Below are 23,164 nucleotides of genomic sequence, written 5' to 3'. Positions count from 1 at the left end.
TGAAAACTACTGATCATGGTCACCGCAACTACAGATTCCAGATAGACTTCTGCATGACCATAAACCAAAATATGTCAAAAATGTTTATACCTTTATGATATTTGATGTGAGTTTAATGATAGATATTTGCTTTTAACATAGAGCTGACCTTGACCTCCAGCCTTTCCTATTCCCAGAAAGCAGCACCAGTTTCAGAATTTTAAAAATCAAAGAAAAGGTGAGTAGATACCATAATATAAGAAAATTCAATATACCTGTTACAGTAGCTTTGAAAATTATTCTTATCATTCATTGATATGATCTTATCATTCATTGACCACAGTGTTGGGATTTTTTATTTCTTGAAGGTTTTAAATAAATATTCTTGTATTTGTTGTTGGCTGTTGGTGTTTGGGGGAAAGAGATGCTTTTTTTAAAAAAAAAATTCTTATTTATTCATTGGCTGAATACAGGAATATGGGATAAATCTGTGACCACAGTGGGTAATTTTCTCTTTTTTTTGGGAAGATATGGAATGAGAAATGAACAAAGCATGTAGCTGCTTGTTCAAAGCATTCACAATTGAATGTGAAGTAACATGAGAGAAGATCTCTTTTGGCATCTCAGTTAATAGCTCAGACTGCACTAATATGACAATATAATATATTGTCTTTGTACAATGTAAGTCTCTTAATGTGCAACTTCTGGTAATTAGAGAATCAACATGTAGAAACACGAATGGATTGCATCCAGCCTAGCAGGTCTAAAAACAAAACAAGTTTTCAAGAATTAATAGTAAAATTAGCAACATAAAATTAAATTTTCATACCATTATGATGTTATTATGATGTATACAATGGCAGTGTGCCTATCGATAAGCAACATAAATTTATCTGTCTCTGAATTGGACCATGAATTTCATACACACTGATTTCATGGGAAAAACACATCTATAGTTTGTATGCTCTTTGTATGTTATGTTTTACATATAAGAAAGAGATATTATGTGTTCCCATTCACTTCAGGGCAAAGAAGGACCTCTGCTTGGCTGTGTGACCGTGTTTCCCATGTTTTCCCATGGCATCCCTTACTCACAGTGTAAAGGATTATTTGCAGGTGGTCACAGGATTAATCACAGCTATGATGGGACCATTTAAGATTGCGCCACAAACCTGCCTGATTGTTCAAATATATAAACTCAACTACCCCAAATGCAAGTTGAAATATTTTTGTTAATACACCACTGAAACTTAGATATAGCTTCTAAGATGTTGGGAGGTGACTTACCTCTCTTACTTAACTTGATCATTGTTCATATGTGTATACTCTAAACTGTGCAGCCTCCACCATAAAAAGAAAGGAAGTGTCTTGCTTCTATCTCCTTTTTTATCAAAATATATTTTTTATCAAAATACCTACTAAATCTTTAAAGCACATGCTGAAATTGTTTCTATTCTTTATAAAAAATATGTTAATATTTCTTAATATCAATGTTAATTTCAACTACTTTTTTTCAGAATTCCAACTTTTGCTGTCTGAAATATATCAAGAAGACTTTTTATGATGGCACATAGACTGTGTCTCCCTTGCAAGAGTCTGTTTTCATAACTGCAGTTGCCTTTGACAGGAATAAGACCTTTTAGCAGCATGTTAAAAACAGAGATAAAACATAGTCATACAAGTTTCATAGCCATGTACACCACTTATTTCCTCTAGAAAACTAATACCAAGTAGTGGTAAATGAATGTCTTTCAAGGGTTCCAGGGGAGAGAGGTTACTACTCTTTTATTCTTCAGTGGGATCACTTAAGAGAGCTGTTGAAAACTCAGTACAGATAATGGATTCTAATGTCACACAAGCGGAGAGGAAAGAAGTGTGCAATTTACACATTTTGCTCTAGTGTTCTAGTATTGATTCTGTCCTATAAACCAACTTGTTCCCACATAAGACAAACATAAAGCTGTCTGAACTGAAATGCACCAATCTGTCTAAAGCATCTATTTCTGGAGGAAGAGAGGGGAAAAGAAAAACAACCTAGAAAAGAAAGGAAGGACACAGCTTTCTTTTTGTTCTGTTAATGGTCCCATCTGTGAAAATAAAGGGTGTGAAAACCATCAAAAGTACCCAGGAACTTTTGCAAGGTGGATAGAGAAATATGCTTTCATTCTGACAACCTTGAACTAGAAAGACATAATAGAGAAGAAACTAGATGATAGGAAATAACAGGAATAGCAAAGAGGGTATTGAGTGGTGGCGTGGTTTAACCCCATGTAGCAGCTAGCACCCACACAGCTGCTTGCTCACTTCTGCCCAGTGGGATGGGGCTGAGAATTGAAAGGGTGAGAGAACTTGTGAGCTGAGATAAAGGCAGTTTAATGGATAAAAAAAAAAAAGCCATGCACACAACCATAACAAACTAAGGCATTCATCCACTACTTCTCATAGGCAGGCAGATGTTCAGCCATCTCTGAGAGATGAGCAGAGCTCTCTCGTGTGTCATGGTGACTCAGGAAGACAAATGCCATGCCTCTAAATATGTCCCTCTGCCTTCCTGCTCCCCCACATTTATATGTTGAACATGACAACATATGGTCTGGGATAACCCTCTTATCACCTGGGGTCAGCTGTCCCAGCTGTGTCCCCTCCCTTGTGCTCCCCCAGCCTCCTCACTGGTGGGGTGAGAAGCAGAAGAGGTCTGGACTCTCTGTAAATACTGCTCAGCAACAGAGAAGACCTCTCTATGTTCTCAACACTGTTTTCAACACAACTCCAAAACTTAGTCCTCTACTAGCTACTACAAAGAAGATGAACTGTATCCTAGCCAAAACCATCACAGATAGATTTGCAAGTACAGACATATATGCATGAGAAGTTTCTTCTGGATAAAGGCCTTCTATTTTGGGTAGCACCACAAAATGTGAGCCTTATTCTCAGGCATATTAACATAAACATTGTCAGCAAACTTGTCAAAATAAGCAAGCAAAGGTAAAAACTCTGATTTCTGGAAAACAGCAAGAAAAAATACAAAACACTTCTAAGAGCCTTAAGAATAAGGTGAAAAGCAGCCTGCACAGATTCATTAAGAACAAAATATGTCAAACCAATCTAATTTCTTTTTATGAAAGTTAACAGGACTTGTGGATAAGGAAAAGTATGTGACACATGCTGACTTTAGTAAGGCTTTTTACATTGTTGCACATGACATTTTCATAACTAAGCCATGGAAATATAAACTAGATGATACTGTTGTTTGGTGAGCCTAACTGGTTGGAAAACCACGCAGAGAATAATTATCAGTGGCTCACTGTCAAACTGGAGAGATTTATCAAATTGGGCTCTTCAGGAGCCTGTCTTTAATTTAATATGATTCAATATTTTCATTACAACAGTGGATGATAGCACAGAGTGTAAGCCTATTAAATCTACAGATGACACCAAACTGTGACAGATGTGAAGACATTGGAGGACAGGATTAGAATTTGAAATGGTCTTGTCAAGTTGGAGAAAAAAGCCACACGTAAACCACTAATGGCAAACGCAAAACTCTATAGTTAGAACAATAAACTCAACAAATCCATAATGGGGAATATCCATGTGAACAACAGTATTGTCTCTGCCAGACCTATTTCTGTGCAATCAGGAAAGCTGCCTATGTCTAAGCACTACTGATATTCCCAAATTCAGCACCTATTCGATGAGACCAGTTTGACTTGCCCAAACATCCTTTGTTCATTTCCTTCTCTGACACAAAGTTCTTTGGAACAAGTTCCTTGATCTAGAGATTTTCTCATTTCTTCTTCTGTCTCATGTGCTATACTCCCTACCAAAAATGCCTGTCTCTGAATTGTCACAGGTTATTATTGCCTTGCTCCTAGAGTCTTTGACTCGCCTCTCCTTTTAGAACTCTGGTATTCATCTTCAACCTCCTGGTTCTCACCAGCTTCTAAGAGATATAAACAATAGCCCTTCTGCAAAGTTTCTATTCTTCCTTCCCAATTTGTCTTTTCCCAGTTCTCTCTCGCTTGCCTCTGCTTCCTCCATTAGTTGTGCATCCTGTAGATCTTTCATGCTCCTGAACTTGCAATATATTAGAATTACTCAAAGATCTATGCATTAGCTTTTTTTTAAAAAAAGAGAGGAAATCTCAATACTCCTACCTAGAAATTTTCATTTGAAAAACTGGGATTTGTTCTAAATTACTGGTGAGATTCATGTGGCTTTAAATACCTCAGAGCAAGCTCTCTGTTCTTCAGTTGTTTGTTGAAGACATGACCAGAGCAGCTGTGTGTGTTTATAGCAAGATCCAGAGGAAGGTGGAAAGTGGTTTTACAGATGCATATCTCCTAAATTCCAGATAACCCACAGACACAATCTGGATTTTCCATCAGCCACTCATCTTCAACCTATCTCTTCCACAACATGGAACCCTTATATTCAGTTATGTAGACCAGATTAAGTAGTGTTTTAAGTCTCAGGTTTGGCAAGAAAAATTTCTCCATTCGTTGCTTTGCCTTTGGCTAAAAGTCATAACTTCACAGACCATTTTGCTCCCACTTAATTATGTCCTCAGAAGCTTTCAGATTGGTCATTAGTTGTAATGCTGCCAAGTACGGATACAGGTCTGCATCAACAAACAAAATGAATTAAAATAACACAGAGAAGGGTTGACTGCCAAAGTTGCAGTTGAGCACTAAGAATCTAAGATTGAAAGCTGAAAATGAGCCACCAGCTTTATTCTGCAACAACAAAAAAGTGAAATAGTTTAGTGAGATTAAGAAATAAGAGATTTTCTTGATAAAATACGCACAAAATCTTAAAGTTGTGGATGAAGAGGAGGAAATCCAAAGGAAGCAAGGGGAAAGATCAGAGTATTAGGAAATATGTAGGATGATACAGCAGTGAAATTGTACTTCCTAAAGAAGTGAAGATTTGGCAATACTTTGTTCTCAATTTTGTGACATTCTGTCAATACCAGCATCTCTCAGGAATTTTCCTGAACTTTCACAACATGATGATTATCATTGAGTTATCCTGAACTTTCACAACTGACACATTGCAAGACAAATCCTCTCTAAAAGATAGGTCTGTGCATTTGTAAGCCCTACTGCATAGCAATATTACTGTAGAACTACTGGATCCTATAGGTCAGTCTTCCTTCTATCTTGTTCTGCATCATCCTAAACAATTGTTATGTAGATTCCTGGGGGGAGATTACTTGGATTTGACTGTATAAATGTATAAATGACATCTCTTCTTCCTCACCACAAGATTCATCTGACAGTTTTGAAGCCCTATGCAAGAACTTAAAAATGAGTAGGAGCTGCACAGCCCTATTTAAAACAATCTCTAATTGATTATCTTCTTGTAAATTAGAAGTTTAGATGCCTTTGTTAATCCTTTTAGAATAGTTTTTAAAAGTACCTGAGACCAAACATGATTACAAAGCAGAACTTTTAACTTTACAAATAGTTTTTAATCATATTTCTTCACGATCAAAAAATAAACCATGCCCTTTCTCTTTCCATTGTATATATTTCCTTTTATTTCAGAATTAAAAAAAGGATTTTTTTCAGTATTAATTATAAATGCACTATTAATTATAAAGATGACAGTGTAAGTCTCCTTTGACACTGTAGTAGAGGGATGAGTGTGCAAGCCCTTTGATTAAAAGGATATACCAAATTGAGAAATTTACAAAAATATGCTCACATTGTTAAGGCAAGATAATTCCTGAGTCTGATCTTATTCCCTACCTTTAATTTTATGCTGAAGGTAAAAGTCATGCATGAGACTTTTATCTCTTTTATCTTAAATCACAAGGACTTAGGTAAGAATTTTTTTAACATTGAAAATTCAATACAAAAATATAAAAAAAGCAAAAAAATTACAAGATTTGTTCAATCAAAGATTAGCGTTAGTATTTGCAAATACCGGAAATTTACAGGTCATAAATATGAAGCGGCTAAGTAGCACATTTCTTACATAAATATTTTTGTTCCACTGCAATCTAATGAAAAATATAGATATTTTGCCTGTCAGTAATTTCTACTGGATAGTACAGATTAATATTCAGCAATAATTGCTCAAGATTTTTTAGTTCCAAAATCATTTATGAGGTTATTTCTTGATATATATACACAAACACACACACACACATACATACATATATATATATATATATATTTATTATTTTTTTTTTTAGACACACATACATCTAATTTGTATGTAAAATTGCTAAAGGGAAAACCTCCCACATCAACATCTTTACAAAAAGTATTCTCACTCAGATAATTCAGCTGGAGGGACTGAAATCTAACTGAATACCTCAACTAGCATGAACATGTTCATTTAAATCAGATATGAATTAGTATCTGTGTGTTTCTTCTATTAAATCAAAAGTGAAGTAAGATTATTACATTGCACAGGTGGAAACAAATTTGTTAAACATGAGGAGTTTTTAATGTTGATAAAAAAACGTACAGGACTACAAAGCATGGTTGTGCCAATTCTTAGTTAAATAAGATTCATTTCAACTAGAATCTTCAACTCACTCTATTGGATATATATCCTTTCATATTCTGTGAGACTTGTGGACATCAGCTACTGATCATGCAATCATGTAATCATGTGTTAAAATTTGTACATTGGTATGTTTACTTGTGTTTTGAAATTCTATGTTTTGCTTTCTGATCACTTCAGAAATTGCATTAAATTTACTGTACAAGTTGTGTCTCTGAGAAGTTGTTGTACACATGTTAAAAAATTAAAAGCATTGAGGAAACAAGTGAAAGCATGTTTTAAGAAACACATCTTGAAATCTGCTAAATGTTGGGAGACCTTGCCAAATATTGAAGGTTTTCAGGGCAGCATTTTAAAACATAAAAGCCAAATCAGCCAACAATGCACTTTTCATATAGACCTGGTTCCTGGCGTAAAAAACGTTCAGAGTTTAGGATGTTTTCTGCTAACAGACCATTTTCACAATAGTAGATAGATTGTTAAAGAACATAATGCATTTGAATATTGTTGGCTTCTCAGGATCAAAATGAACAAAAATAAAGCCAAAAGTGAGTTGTGATGTTATAAAGAATAACATTATAAAGAATAGCATTTATTTTCTCACATCTACCCTGAATTCTCAAGATTAATATGAATAACTATAATTGAGAAATTTGTGTTTTGTTTTTTTTTTATTAAAGACAGCAAAGTGTAGGTAGAATGCCTGAAGGCATTCTAGAATTTTGTTAGGAAAACAATTACAATGAAAAAGCATACATTGATATTAGGCATTTTTTTCTTTTTTTCTACCTACAATAAAAAATATGCTTGGGTCAAAATCTCTACCCTCTACCACAGAGCAGGCTCAGAACACACAGACTACACATTTCAAATTACACTAATTTGGAATATTCACTCCAAGAAGGCACCTGAGCTCCTTCATTCTTCATCAGCTCTTTCATCTTCCTGTCAACAGACTTCCAGTACAGGAGACAGACTAGACCCAGTCTGAATAACCCTCCCCAAGACATCTATCTAACTTGGGCCTTGGGTTCTCAGCACCAATTGTTACATATCACAGATCCATTCCTACTGTGTGTACTTGGTAAAGTTGTGCTAGGGTCTATCATCGTTGGCAAAACTGCTTCAGGCTATGAGAGTTTGAAATTCGAGTACAAAGTGCAAGACACCACTTATTAGTGTAGGTCCCCTGTGCAACTGAGGCCTTTGAGACTCATCTTGATGGTGACTTTTTCCCAGAGGCAAACCTACACAAAGCCACCTAGTCCTGATGTCATGTGTTCATTAAGTTCATGGTAAAACAGCTCCACCAGAACAGAATTTAATCTTCAGCATCCACTTTCTTGCTGAGTGGTGTATATACTGCACTTGAGAAAAACCTCAGGTTGGCTTTCTGTTTCAAACCAGAGAGACTTAAGGTTAAAAGGCATGTTTTTCAGTACCTGGATTTATCTTCTAGGACACAGCACAAGGAATTGCCTCAGTATCAAGTTGTATTTGCTCTAGTCCAGTCAAAGTAGGAGGCCAAAACACCAGAAGGCAGCTTAATTGTAAATGGGAACTGAGCAAAATGATGTTCTCTGCTTTGAGAAGACAAGATATTGATTGAGGTTAATTCAACAAAATAAAAAATCTTATTTAGAATTCATAATAATTATAACCATTTGATTCATATGATTGTTTCAATATTCAATTTTCTGCAGTATACCTTTTTAATAGCATTTTTGTTGGTAATGTAATCCTTATTAGTCTGTAATTCCTGATAGCTCTAATTAGACATAAAAAAGCCATATTTTGAAAAGCACTTTTCAGTAAAAGATGGAGAAAAGTAGCTGTGATCATGCCTGTCTTGCTCAATGACACTGAAAATCCATTGTGCAAGTGAGAATAGAAACCATATTTTCTGAGCCATAGGCCTGTAAATTTAATCAAAAAGTTATTTTTATTCTCTATTTAAGTGTAATTATCATTGGCTATGAAAAAGCACTCTACCAAAATAATTTGTGGAGTAATAGGTAAGGAAAAAAAAAGAAACTTGTAGTTAGTTTTTGAATTAATAAAAGGAAAAGTTTAATATATATGCTTGGAAAATATCTAGCACTGTTAAACAAGATCCATGTGAAATATATCCAACCATCTAAAAATGAAGGCAATTAGCAGCAATTATAGAGCTTCTTTCCCAAAACTATATATTGTAAATCCTTTTAATCAGTGAAAGCACCAATAACATCAAGCCATTGTGTGTCTGAACAGGAAGCCTAGTATGTAAGAACACTTTGCTTTTAATTAACTTTTGGATACCACTTTCTGCAGATTATTATCGGGAGAAGTGCTGCATAGAGGAAACTATGTATTTCAGGTTCCTATTAAAGGATTAATTGTATTTTTAAGTGCAATATGTTAATGAGAAGTAATGGTTGTTTGCTGGAGGTATACTGTACTTAATAGGTTGGTGGATTAAACAGTCCCTGCATTAAAAGGAATTATTGTATTTGTCATAAATACCTTTGAGGATAAATTTGCTTTCAACTGCTGGAGGAATTCTTTGATACAAAACATGAAGGATTACATGAAGGTGACAGGAGAGGTAGTCTGCATCTGTCAGGTGTGCTCCTGATCACAGGCCAAGAAAACTTACCAAGTAACCTGGGGCATATTACATTTAGAAACCGAGCCCTGTTATCAAAAATCAAAGAATCCGATGTAGTTGAATGTTTTGTATTTGGAAAGGGGAAGGGAAGAAGTAATGCATTTGGAATTTACTGTGTTTCTGTGCTAGCTGCACTTTTTCTGCTGGGCTCAGTAACCCCTCAGAGGGCAACTGTGTTTATAACAATATCTGCTACTGTAATGTAAAAATGAAGCTGCAAAAGCTAAGCTCTCAGTTTTTTAACAGAAGCCCCAAGCCATGACCACAAAGGGCAATTTAAGACGGGGGAAAAAAACAAACCACCCAACAAGTGAATAAAAAACAAACAAACAAACAAACAACCCCCCCCAAACTTGAGAAAAAAAAACCCTGAAGGACCTATCCAGAGTGAATACTTTTCATCTGCTGCTTCAAGACTGGGTAGTTTTGTATGAATTATTTTTCATGGGAATTTTGCAAGAATGCTTTCTAACCCCACCCACACTTTCATGTTGGATATGGTTGTTAATTGTGCAAGGGCATGGGTGGGGGGAAAATTACTACTGTGATTTTGGAGTAATTTAGTTTCTAGAGACAAGGGCTTCTTTTTTAGCAAGTGTATAATCTTGACTAAGTCTTTTCCTATAAAAGGTGTCAACTTGATTTTCTTTCTGTCAAGTACACTGCAGGTATAGTTTGTTGACATTGCTGTAGACTCAAAGAGTGAGACAGTAGGGTGAAAGGGAGGGCTTAGATTTGATTTGGTTGTACTGGGAGAACTGCACAAGTGGACAACCATATTATGAGGTTGTCCACTGGTACACATACCAATATAATGCCAAGGAGATGGAGAAAGGAATAAACAAGCTTTAAAAGGTCCCATAAGGAGAAAGAAAAACAGCTTTATGTTATAAATTGCAACAAAGGTTGGAATCACAGAGAAGGAAATATAAAAAAGCATAATGCAAGAGAAAAAATGGCTGGATGCTAACAGAAAAATTAAAAAGTGTATTTATGGTTATACAAAACATATGCAAACAGACTTGTGAAAAAAATTGTTTAACTTCAGTTAGAATATCAGCATAGCAGTGCTTGTAGTTCTCAAAATAAATTTTCAATGGTATACTAAACGTTGAAAGTGGATGAGACCCTCAGTCTCTTCAAGTGTTAAAGGATGAAATTAAGGCATGCTACTGGACAGATCATGGATTTAGAGTAAAAGCACTGATCCCATAACCTTCTCCCTGAAAGAAATCTCTCCTCTGCAAACCTGAGACACTTCCTTTCCTGTTTATGATATACTTCAGCCCTTACACTTCATGACAGATGCATTTTTCAGAATAAAAGCTTAAACTTCCTTTAAAGAGTGTTTAGACTTCAAAAACATAAGAAAACTTCAATTGCCTTTGTTTATTTATTTGATGAGGCCTTTCCATGCTGAAAGTGGCTTGTCAAAGAAAAGTCTGTGAGGCCCAAACAAAAATTTTAGTAGCTCTTGATGAATGATGTTCTATTTTTTTCCAAAAATGTTCTAGATCTCTGTCATAGGGAAGATCATGCAAGTACTTTTGACTTGTCAGCTTCTCCTATTATTTTTCCTGTGAAGTTGGAAAAAAAAAAATAATGTGCAAAAATTCTATTTTATTACAATGCTAAGTTAAAAGATCTACAGCTGTTTCTCTTCAAAATATACAAATAAAATGCTACCATTCTTCAAGATGTAATTTATGTGTTATTGTTTCTTGCATGTAAATTACTAGAATTGGGGTTTCATAAGGTTTGATATTACTTAAAGCTTAGTGTTAAGTATATGAAGACCATGAGAACCAAATTCTTAAAAATTCTAATAGAAAAGAAGATAAACAGATAACAAGTCTAATATGCACTAAGTATGAGCAAGATGTCCCTGCCTGTGTCAGGAGGGTGGGACCTAGATGACCTTTAAGGGCCCTTCCAACCCAAAACATCGATCCTATGATTATAACTGAACACTTTAAAATATGTAGGAGTCAATAGAATGTTTACTCAAAGAGCTCAGAAATAGAACTTGTTTCTAAACAGTTTATTAAGAAATGTACCAGGGTACGTGTTAAATCTGTTCCTCAGTTTTATTAGTATTTGTCATCTGAGAGAGTTACCAAGGGAAAGAAAGTCCAAGGTAGTCTAAAACAAGGCCAAAGTTATTTATATTGGCAGTCAAAATCAGCCTGCCAGTGCAAGTCAGTTTTTCCGACTCTTAGTCAGAGTCAAATAAAAAGAAGTGAGTCTGTAAGATGGTTATTCCTGAAACCAATTAAAGGCAATTCCGACATTCTTTCAACTTATCCCATTATAACCTTCAGTAAACCACCACCTAATTTTTTTATTATAATTATTTGTGTAAATGCTAGCTCATAGGCAATTAGTGTTCTCTGTAGGAACTCACATACTGTACTGACTTTGTAGAAAAGCATTGCATAAAAGTTAAATGACTTTATGGATAAGGGAATTTTCTACAGGATGGTTTTCTGAATGTATTCAGCAAGCCATAAAGTTCTAACTAGCTAGTTTTGAAAACAGTATGTCTGTCTTAGTGGCCTGGGTGTAGAGCTAGTGGTAAACCTGAAACACTGAAAATTTATTTGCAGTCTTTGAAATGAAATAATTGCTTTGGTCTGTAAAGTTTGGGATGCTTAGTAACAGTTTCAGCATTAAGATATTTTTATCGGTTTCGAATTGCTTGTGTTCACCCTTGTAATCATGATTCCTTCTTTGCCTGAGCTGGATAGATTCACAATTCTAAATTTAAGGACACTTATTTTCCCCTTTGTAGTCACATAATCTGTGGGAGGTTTCTCAGGATTTGTCACAGGTTTTGCGCTATCAGCAGAGAACAATTTCCTTTAGTCCATTGTTTTGGTTTAATTCCAGCTGGCAACCAAACCTTCCACAGTCACATTCTCATTTCTTGCTTGTGCCACGGGGAATAGAATCAGAAGGGTAAAAGTCAGAAATTTTGTGCATTGAGATAAAGACAATATAACAGAGAAAGCAAAAGCCATGCACATGAGCAAAGCAAGACAAGGCAGTCATTCACTCCCCTTGGGCAGGCAGGCGTTCAGCCATCTCACAGAGAGCAGGGCTCCAACACAACATAGCTCCAAGGCTTGAGAAGACAAATACCATCATCCTGAATGTTCCCCCTGACTTCTTCTTCCTCCAGATTTATATTCTGCACGTGATGCCATGTGATATGGAATGTCCCTTGGGTTAGCTGGGGTCAGCTGTCCCTGTTTTGTTCCCTCTCACCTTCCTGTGCATCCCCAGCCTCCTCCCTGATGGGCTGGGTGAGAAGAAAAAAAGGTCTTTACTCTGGGTCAGACCTGCTCAACGGTAACAAAAACATCCCTGAGTTATCAATACAATTTCTAGCACAAAACCAGCACACCCATTTATATGTTCACATCTCTTCTTCATTAAATGTCACATTGATGATTGTTCAGGCAACAGAGATGTTTGTCTCCATTCCCCCATCCAGCATCTTCTAATGTGTGGTTTATGGACATTTTTCTGCTTACCAATTTGCCTCTATGAAAATCAGAAGTCCATATTTTTCTTTCTGGAGACTGATCAAAAGACCCTTGAATTCTCTTTTGGAGTTATTTTTAAGGACTAGCCTCAACCTTGACACCTTCTTCTCTTGGAATAACAGTAGGTTTTGTGTTTAAAATTTAAGTTCCTTTTAAACTCTTTGATTAATTCCACTTGTCCTAGTAATATATAAATATTCATATAAACAGTTTGCTCCAAAACTTCTTTCAGTAGCTCTTCATTCTGGGATTTCTCCAGTTCAGCTTTTGGGGAAAAAAACCCAAACAACATGGATATAGTAATATCTCTGAGCTCCATCTTTTAATGTCAATGCAGGTAACTGACAACTTTTGTGGTGGTGTCTTACTATCCTAAAGTAAGTAAGAGCTCAGTCCAGGTAGTTCTTTGTCCCTTCAACAGGCCTGAAGGACAGTAAAGTTGACTTGATATTGATATAAGCATAATACTTTGAATTCTTCTCTGATTCCTGACCAGTGGAAAAATATTTCCCCATTAATTCCTCCTTGTCAATACACAGAGAATCATCTGTTCTCTTGCTTATCTTAGAACTGTAGGGAATAGCATGGATCAGGTTCAGACTCTAGCATGCAGCCTGCATCCAGTTTGAAATGTAAATATTTAGAATTGTGAAATTAATTTCACCTCAATGGAGCTGTCTGTGGACAAGCACTTGCAATGAAAATAACAGTTAGGATTTACAGTTAAACTGTTGCTCTTCAATCTGAAGACCACACAGATTACACAATACACTGGTCTAAACTTGGAGTCTGGCTCTGGCTCTGGGGCAGGGAGGAGGTTGTGTAGCCCTGATTATGAATCCTCAGGTGTGGTAATCTGGTAGACTGAAAGATTATACAGATTCTGTACAGATTCTGCCACTCAAAGTGAATGTGGTTTCTTGTTTCAGGGTTACCTGTGTTCCAAGAATGCCAAGGTGGAGGTGCTCAACAACTTTTTTCACAGCTGTTCTTCTTTAAGTGAAGCATCTTATTCTGAGTTTAAGTATTTTCTTCTGAGTTAAACTAAATCAGCCACTAAATAAATGCCACAGTTCCAATTGATCAGTGAGGCAGAGAACACTACCTAGAGAAGATCTCAAGGAAAAAATGCACATATGGAAAAATTCTTTAAATCTTTCATCCTCTTTGCAAGTAATGGTAAAGGATAAAATCCAAACAGCTAATAATTTGTCTGTTGCAAAACACTGCTGTAAATGCTGAGACTACTGACAAAAAGTGAACATATCTACATGCAATTTTATGCTAATCTTATGTTTATATATCTTATGTGTGACATGTGTAAACACTAGTACCAGTGTAACAAGGTTATTAAAGAAGACCTTAAAATATGTTCCCTTCCCCTCAGTGGAGAACTTCATATTGAGGCCACTATTGTTCCAATTATTAGAACCAAAATTATCTTGTACCAAAAAGCAGAGGAACAAAGTTTGTGATGCTGGTACATAATTTTAAAAAGGAGCTAGCAAGACTTCAAAAAGTTCTAACAGCCAGCTACAGAAGAAAGGACAGTCCACAGTAGGACACAGAGATTTTTTTTTTCTGAGGTCTCAAACCCTTTTACCTATGCTGCTTCATTACATCTCCCTAATATGTATGTAGTCATTGACAGCATTTTAAAACTGTGCCTCTTTAACAGCAGCTATCTAGTGTTTTGGTTTACCCACTTTTAAAGTGCACTTTTCATCATATTTACAGCATTTAATTGAAACTACAGTCTTTTACCAGTCAGAGAGTGTAGTGTCAGCCCCAGGCTGAGCTTTTCTAGACTGAAGAGTTCTTTTGCTTGTCCACACTGATAATTGGGTGGGACATAGAGGACATACAGATGCATCCTCTAGAAATGGGAGGCACACCAAATTCTCTCTGTCAGAGACACTTGGTTGACCAACAACCTCACAGGTTAGTGTACAAGACTGTTCACAAGGTTGCCTAGTGCAATTGCTGTGTGCCATCAACTAAGTAGATGTTATTTTATAATGTGCAAAGCCACTTTTCTGTCAAGGAGCTGGGAACTCATCACAATGCTGGCACTTATCTAATGCACACTGAACTATTCACACCGAAGTGATGGCTGCACCCATCAGACATGGTTGGGAAGAAGAATGGTTAACTACTTAAACAACACTTAGATGTTGAAATAGCCCGTGAAAAGGTGAAGCAGGAATATTCAAAACTGTGAATAAAAAAGCAGAAGATGATGAAGTATGGTCATGTTGTGTCTACAAAAAAGTGATTTTTGTGTTTAAGCCAATACAGCCATCTGCATACCCACCATACCTGGTCCATCACAGATACTAACTAGACCCCATTTTATCCATAGCTTTTTTCACCCACAATTGCATTTCACCAATGAAAGAGGGATAGGGGCTTAAAGTAACAAACAAGCAAACAAACAAACCAACCTAACACTTGCTAGTCTATTTTCAAAATAAACTCTCAATAATTAGTCTGGAAGGGATGATTTCCCTCTAATACCTACCTGCAATTTGGTAAAAAGTTATGAATAATTAAGATTACACTGAAATTTTTTACTTCGAGACAAATTATATTTTGGGTGAGATAAAACTTATATATTGCTTCCTATCTTTATGTTCCCGTGAGAAAAATGAGAGAAAATCATTTTAGGTTGGTCCAAAATTGATTTTTTCCACAATTTTTCAGGTCAGCTAATGAAGTGAAAAATCAATTCTTCACACAGCTTTAACTCAAGCCCTTCTTGAATATAGAATTATTACTTTCCTCATGAGCATTTTCCATGGCATTCCTCACCACATAAATTAATTTATCTTAATTTGGCATAGATTAATTAATTTATCTTCACAATACTTTTGCAAAGAACTGGGACTGCTATTTTGATTTCACACAAGAGAAGTTGAGGTACAGTTACATTAGAGAGCAAAAATTGCTCTTTTGGATGCTCCCCACAACTGCAATCTAATTTAGCAGAGTAGTTAGCTGTTGCATAAAATCCAGAGCTCAGAGCACAGGCTATCTAAATGGTCAAAGCACATTTCTCACAGACATTAGCTTTCTCTATGCCTCCATAGCTCTTTTGTGAACTGAATTTCAGGGTTTGATACTGGACATCAGAGACTGGAATCCAGTTAGTTGTTTGCTATGAGAAATTTACTTTAAAGGGCCATCACACAGGAATTAGTCCAGAAACACAACAGAGTTATAAATACTTAAGAAGGATAATGATAAAATAAAAGACTAGATATCCCTCATAACAATAAAATACTCACAGTGTTGGTTTCTGCTGTGCTCTGATAGAAGTGGTGATACAATACTCGACTGCAACGCTGCTACAAGCCATCAAGAGCTGCTGCCAGAAAGAAAAGACAACACAGCAAGGGATATAGGATAAGATCACGCATCGTTAAATCATGTATATAACAGTGGTGATGATGATGATGATGATGATGATGATGATAAAGAATTGAAGATGTATCTGCACCCAGATACAACCAGGACATTCCACTGACAGGAACTGCAGGTTTGATGACACACCAAAATTTGTCTATATTGTTCATTCCTGTTCACATTTTTTAAACAGTTCCTCAGCATTGTGCTTGAGATCCAAGGCAACAACTCACTTTAAAAACTGTGGGAAAAAAACGCCTGCATTTTAGTGAGACACCATAAAGTGAAACTTCGTGATTTGTCTGTCTCAAGATCTTCCTTCAGACTCATTACTGCAAAAGCAAAGTGATTTTCATTCTGAGATGTGATTAAATTCACATTCATGGTCTGATTGAGGTGTAGAATCTTTTATTGGGAAAAAATATAGACTTCAGAGTTGGCAGTGGAGTGCTACAGTACTACTCTCTGTGAGACCATTAAATTTAATCCTTCCTTCAGACTCACTCCAATGGTGATTTCAATTAAATTTGTTCAAAATTTATCAGTTTCCTGCATGCATGCATAAATGATTCAAAGGCACTTACATATTCACTGAACAAAATGTATTGAAGGGTACATATTATTATAACTTTTCACTGTTCTTTTTTTCATAAAATTTACCTCAAAGCAGCTTATATTACACAAAATTCTAGCCCTCTGCATTAAATGCTCTTACTGTTCATTTGAAAATCAAGTTTATTTTTCAATGCAAATCTGAAGTATTCCTTAGCCAACAAAACTGCCCTTTTCCTTGGCATGATAGTACAGCTGTTTCCTAGAGGGAAAATGATTACATTTATTTTGCTAATGACTTGAAAGGCTGTTTTCTGTCCACTGCTATGAAATATGACATTGTTGATTCTGACATAATTTTCAGAAGACATGATGGAGTCTGTGCATGCAATTCAACATGTTCAACAATTCAGTATTTGCTTTATTTTCCCAGTTAACATTATGGGAGGTACACTTTTGCATTTAAAAAATACATCAGTGGCAAGAAGACTAACAATTAAAGCTGTACAAAAATCTCAGATATAATGTTAGGTAAGAGAGAAAGCACTTAGTTCACAATAAATGAGTTTCCTCTTATCTGTCCACAAGAACCTATTAGACATCTTTGTGCCCTGAAGATTTTAACTGCAGGAACCCATCGGGTAGGGCCTTTGTTTCTAAATGTGTTTCTAAATGTAGCTGTACCTGAAAGTAATGCTTGTGTGCTTACCTATGTGTCTGCTTGGAGATGACAGCTTCATGCATTTCATATTTACAAAACTTTTAAAGCCCATGCTAGATCTACCTGTGGCTTTGTAGCTTCTCACATCTGCCCAGTGGTAAAAGGAGAAAGGAAATGAAGTAGTCATTGTGTGTCTGAGTAAAAGACCCCTGCAGACTATGTAAGTCAACATACAACAAGTTTTAGTAGGAAGGGAAAAACACCAGCAAGCAGATAGAAAATGCATCTTTTTTCCAAAATATCTTTGTGCACGTTCGGATGTAGCCAAAGGCTAATTTTTAGCAAGCTATAAGGATTAAGCATTGCATTTTACCCATGACCTACTGGATTCTGCTGTTTCCTCCTAAATAGCCCTGACTCCATGGCTAACCAACCCATTTCAAAAAGACTGCTTACTAAATAAACTATCATTCTGACTGAGTAGGAGTGGCAGACAAGACTAACATAGCAAGCATTTTGTTTTAATTGCCTGCTATAATTCAAACATTTTATGCTTTTGTTCTGATTTCTTTTCATGATTATAAACTCTGGGAGAACACAGAGCCTTTCTTAAGTCATGCTTTATAGCTTTCTTTCAAATGAACCTAACCTGCATTTTAAAGATGACATCACATGTCATCTTCTGCTTCATCAGAAATGTATGAGCCATAAACCACTATGCATAATCTGACTAGCTAAGGCTGACTTCTTGGGTACACCTTCTCTACTCCCTCCACCAGGGAGCAGGGCAGGATAGTGGCTTCAGAGACTTAGGTGGTTCCTCTCTAATGCTGCCAGGACATTCACAGAAAATTAGTGTGCATTCATCTATCAAGATACCCTGAAAGTCACAGTTGCTCAAAAAAAACCCGAAAAAGCAGCGTTGATAGAAGCCATAAAATTCAAGGTAGAATATATCAAAGTTAAGATGTAAAAATTGCCACTGTGCTCTGTTGTCTAGAAACTAGGTCTTCTAAACTCACTAAATTCAATGCATAATTTTACTTATTTCATGCTGTAATTCTTGCAGAAGACTAATGATGTTAGTACTCTGGCTTTTAGTCTGTAGCAGATACAGCTACAGTTGTTTATTTTCATTAGTTTGGTCTTGGCTGGCATTATAGAAAAAACACAGCTATACATAATTTGTTTGTACAGTGACTAGCACCAGGGAGTATTGGTCCATGACTTGAGCTTCTAAGAATTACAGTAATGAAGATGATTCCCGAAGGAAGGTATGCTTGGCAACTTTCAGATATAAGACAATAAATTTTTCTACCTTCTTTGGAGATAGAAACCATAGGGAAAATGGGTGGTGCAACTGTTGCACATTTTTTATATATAGCTGAGAAGTTTCCTGGAGTAAGTCCAGAGAAATTATTCATGGCCCAATCATTACTTATATAAAATAAGCTAGTGGATTGAATAATTACATGGTTTTTGGTCTTTTAATAAATCACATCCTAAACTATCTGAAAATTGAACCTCATGATTTTTTTTTTACCTTTGTACTTTTAACGGTTTGGATTAAAAGGGCCTTTACAATTTTTAACCTACATTTTTTTCAATTAGACACTTAAAATCAGGTATCTGAGGCAGGTGTTCATTTGTTCATTTAGACTCCTAATTTTATTTATTATGGTCCTATTTTCACAATTTAGGAAAAAATAATTTTACAAAATCCAAAATTCTAGAACAAAAAAAATTAAGTTAAAATTATGAAGAAGCTTTGTCTGTATAAATTGTGAAAATCCTGGCATCTTAACTTTTCAATAAAATAAATTTATAAGTGAACGTTAACATTAGCAAGTGGTGTCTATTTTACAGGAAAAAAAATGATTTCTAAGGTCTGTTGGGCAAGTGTTTGTCATTAATATTTGAAACAAAATTCTAGTTATTTTTAACTTAGAAATTTGAAAGAAATGGAGTATTTAAACTTATAAGAAGCAGAATTTTGTTTTCAGGTCATATTTGCAAAATGCATGAGGTTTAAAGCCCCACGGCATATTAACATCTGAGAGGTGCTTTGTGTTGTCACAAGTTGTAAAACTTATATGAGAGCCCTGTGTTAACTCTCTTGTGCTTCTGTGCACTGAAGCTAAACAAATTAGGTATTTCACAAGGTAGATTAGTAGAGTCCTTAATACCTTAGTATATAAATGCTAATACTGGAACTCTTAAATAAGGTAGGCTGAAGAGAAATTAAATCTTAAAGGGAAAACCAGTTGTGTCTGCAATCCCACAGACAACCCCCCCATGCAATTTCAGTAAGTTAATTTATGGTTTGTTTTTTTTTTTTTTCTGGTAAGTGAGGAAAGTAATTTGAATGTTTTAGTAAGAAAGTAGTTTAAGGTAATCAATCCAAGATAAAAAGTGAAGGAAAAAGAACCCCAACCTAGCCCATTTTATCCTGATACATTTATATGGTTCCATAAATGTACTTGGGTCCTCATAGAGCATCAAGAACAAGTCGTGGAGTCAAAAAGTTCCTAATGATAAGAATTTACACATCCCTTTATTACTGGACATGCTGAAACATATCCTGCCATGACATAACTCCATCTGTGTCACCTCTCATTCATCATAGCCCACTTTAAAGAACCATATTTCAAGACTGGTTTAATACATTGTTTTAGGGGAACTTGCACAGTTAGCTATAGGGTGCACACACAAATGGTATTAAATATCCAGCATGATATGAACATAATGTGCTGAAGTACTGGAATCACATCAATGATAATTCTCAGATATAGTTTATACATACTTTTTCTTTCATTATCACATAATTTCTTTAACATTGTAAAAAGTGAACTTGAAAAAAAAAAAAGCTTATTCTAGTCAGTGCTTTATTTTTTACCAAAGCCTGTACTGTAAAACCTGTCATAAATGGGACTGAAAAACTATTTTCAAATGAAAACAATTACACTACTTTCTTTAACTGACTTTTCTTTTTCCCCCAAGGGGAAGAAAAGAATTTTGATTCAATGAAACTTACTGAAATTCCCTTAAATTTAATTTACCTACCTCATTTACTTATTTTCAAATATCTAAATGCCATCATTTTTTCTTCAAGAGAGGAAAAGCATGTAACCTTCACTTTTAAGTTGCCTCCATCTTAAATCTTCTGAAGAGCTCTTGACACAGCAGACATTTATATTGCCACTTTCTCTTGAAAATCATGGGATGCTGAAGAGAACCTTTAGAGTATGTAGCCTCACAAAGTTAATGCAGCAAAGATGAACACAGTGAAACAGTGCTTGATCAGACACCAGAACACAGACCTTAAGTGTCTAGTCAGAGAAAAGCATGACAAGCTAATTAAATAACTTATCTCTGTTATTAAACTCATTTTCCTCTTGTAAAGAGCTAGAATTTCCCTCAGTCAACAAAATAACTTTAAACCACTTCCCTTTATCTCAGGTCTTCACAATATCATTTAAATAAGAACTTAGTTTAACATGGAATTTGTTGTTATATCAGAAATTATTAACTATCAAGAGAAGCTGGGAGATAGTAAAAAACAGGATGTAAGTTGTAAGGCAGACAGTAAATTTTCCTGACAGGGAAATTATTGGATCAAATGATGACAAACCTAAGACTAGCCTTCTGATTGAGCTGCTTGGATGCTCTGCAAAAGATTTTGGTAAAACAATGCTTTGCTCCTGAAACAGCTAGTGATACAAGTGGAGTAAACATGGGCTACACAGAGAATGATCTGTCTGTAAGCAGGACGCTTGCATTGCTTTCTTCCTGTGCCTAGAAAATGCAGAAGATTGAAGAGTAAGGGGAAAAGGATGAAATTAAAATATTCATAGAACACAAGCCTCACCATTAGGGCCTAACAGGAATATGTACTACAGAAAAAGGACCTATCAAGCTTTAATCAAATGATGAATCAAATGAGAAGATTACCACTGCTTGTTTACCCATCACAACATGAACCTGATTTACTGTAGAGGGAAATAAAAGGGAAAAAAAGCAGATGTATTCTCACGATGAGAGATGATGAGTAGACATTAATGTCTGTGTATGCAGCACTATGGAGAATTCATCTGAAATGTTGGTGTCTATCCATGCCATGCACATTCAGGAGAGCTGAACTCAAGCCAGAACTCAGAATACACAACAATGAGGAGAATCAAACCTATATTTGCAGGAAACCAAGAGAGCTGGGATCACTGTCCTTGGAAGAGAAAGGAAAAAGAAAACACCTGAGGAAGTAGCTCAGAGGACTACTATCAACTAGGATAAATTTAGGCAGGGAAGGACTGACTGAAAAAAAGTCATCAAAGATAATACTCATGAAAAAGTATGGGCTGAAATTGTTAGATGGTTCTTTGTGGCCAGAGAATTGCTGTTCTGAAAAAGTCTTCCTGTGGTAGAGAAGACATAAAAAAATCCTGGCCAGCTATAAAACCTGCAGACCATAACTGCTGACACTGCCATTTTCACCTTCATGTTAGAAGGAAGCTTTCTCCTTTCTGCTGTGATGTTAATGATTGAAAGGCAATTTTTTTTCCCTCACAAAATTTTAATTTGTATGAGAAAGGCTATGAAAACTACCTGTATGAAAAATTAATGGTGTGCTTTTCTAAACTGGCTTCTAATACAGATGTTTCCCATGGGAAAGTCCAGCTCCAGGACTGTATAGGGCATGGGGAACATTTGGTCAAAGTTCTGGAAGCATGTCACTACTCATATGTGATAACAACAAGAAATTCAATCCCAGCTGTAAAGAAATTAGATGTGGGCTTTTTTCTTGTCTCATCTAAACCTCCTTTAACAGTAGGTTTCAGAAATATTATCTACCTTCATATTTGAGAGGATTGGGATTTTTATGACACTGATGAATTTCAAATGTAGAGATTTCAAGCATCCAAATTTCAGTTCTGCAGAAGCATATAGTTTTATAAGGAACAGTATACTTTTCCATTGCCTTTGGCACTCAAAATGCAAGAGCAACTCAAAAAAAAAAAATATTATTGAAATTCATATGAAGGCTCAACTGTTTCATTACAAGAACAGATTTTAGAAATTTTAGAACATGGGAGGCCAAAAATCAGACATATGTTAAATGCAAAATATTTTCAGTCTTGCAGATGATCAGTGAGAGTTGAGAAGTCTTCATACTCCATTGAAGACGGATTTGACATTACTGTGTTACTGGTGATGTCAAACATAGGCCGCTCTGGTTTGTTTGCCCTGTCAGTTCATGCACAGGAGCCAGACAATTTAACTACTCAGGGGACAAGCTTGGCAGATGAAGAATCCAGATACCAGTTTATAGATGTTGCTTTTCCAGCAGTGGCATCTGAATCTGGTTTGCCTTTGACTGATTTTTATTGCAGACTTTTTCAAGCTGCTGTGTAGATAGTCTGTAACAGGATTGCCTTTCCCTTTGGAACAAATTGTTGCAAAGACATTTCTAAGTATGAAGATTTTATATTATTTTTAAATATGATTAGTGCCATGCCACTTGTGTAGATACTGCTTGTTTCAGATAATGGTATCATTGCATACAAACTAGACATCATAAAATACAGTCATTAAAAGAATAGAAAATTACTGGTCAGGTGGAAATAAGATATTTGATGCCTATCCAGTGCTTATCCAATGTAATCTATTGATTTTGGTGTTTACATGAAAGATTTGAGGTTTAAAAAACCCCAAATCCAAATGTACTCCTGAATTGGTAAGCTTTTCTTCCACAAATACATCCTTGGCCTCCTCTTTGTCTTGCGTAAGTCAACAAATCTTGTGCTTCTGTTATTGTTCCACTCACACAACCACCTCCTTGATCTAGTATTTCTG

General features: G+C 35.7%; 1 long non-coding RNA gene across 1 annotated transcript; it reads left to right on the top strand.

Moving 5' to 3' along the window:
* Positions 1–13,438: 13,438 nt before the first annotated feature.
* On the top strand, positions 13,439–13,779 carry LOC111925412 (uncharacterized). The gene is made up of 2 exons (XR_002862235.2): positions 13,439–13,542; positions 13,626–13,779. It is a non-coding gene; the product is annotated as an uncharacterized LOC111925412 (long non-coding RNA).
* Positions 13,780–23,164: the final 9,385 nt, after the last annotated feature.

The sequence above is a fragment of the Cyanistes caeruleus genome, chromosome 1 (assembly GCF_971803275.1).
Source record: "Cyanistes caeruleus chromosome 1, bCyaCae1.hap1.1, whole genome shotgun sequence".
NCBI lineage: Eukaryota > Metazoa > Chordata > Aves > Passeriformes > Paridae > Cyanistes > Cyanistes caeruleus.
This window is presented reverse-complemented; position numbering and strand designations above follow the sequence as displayed.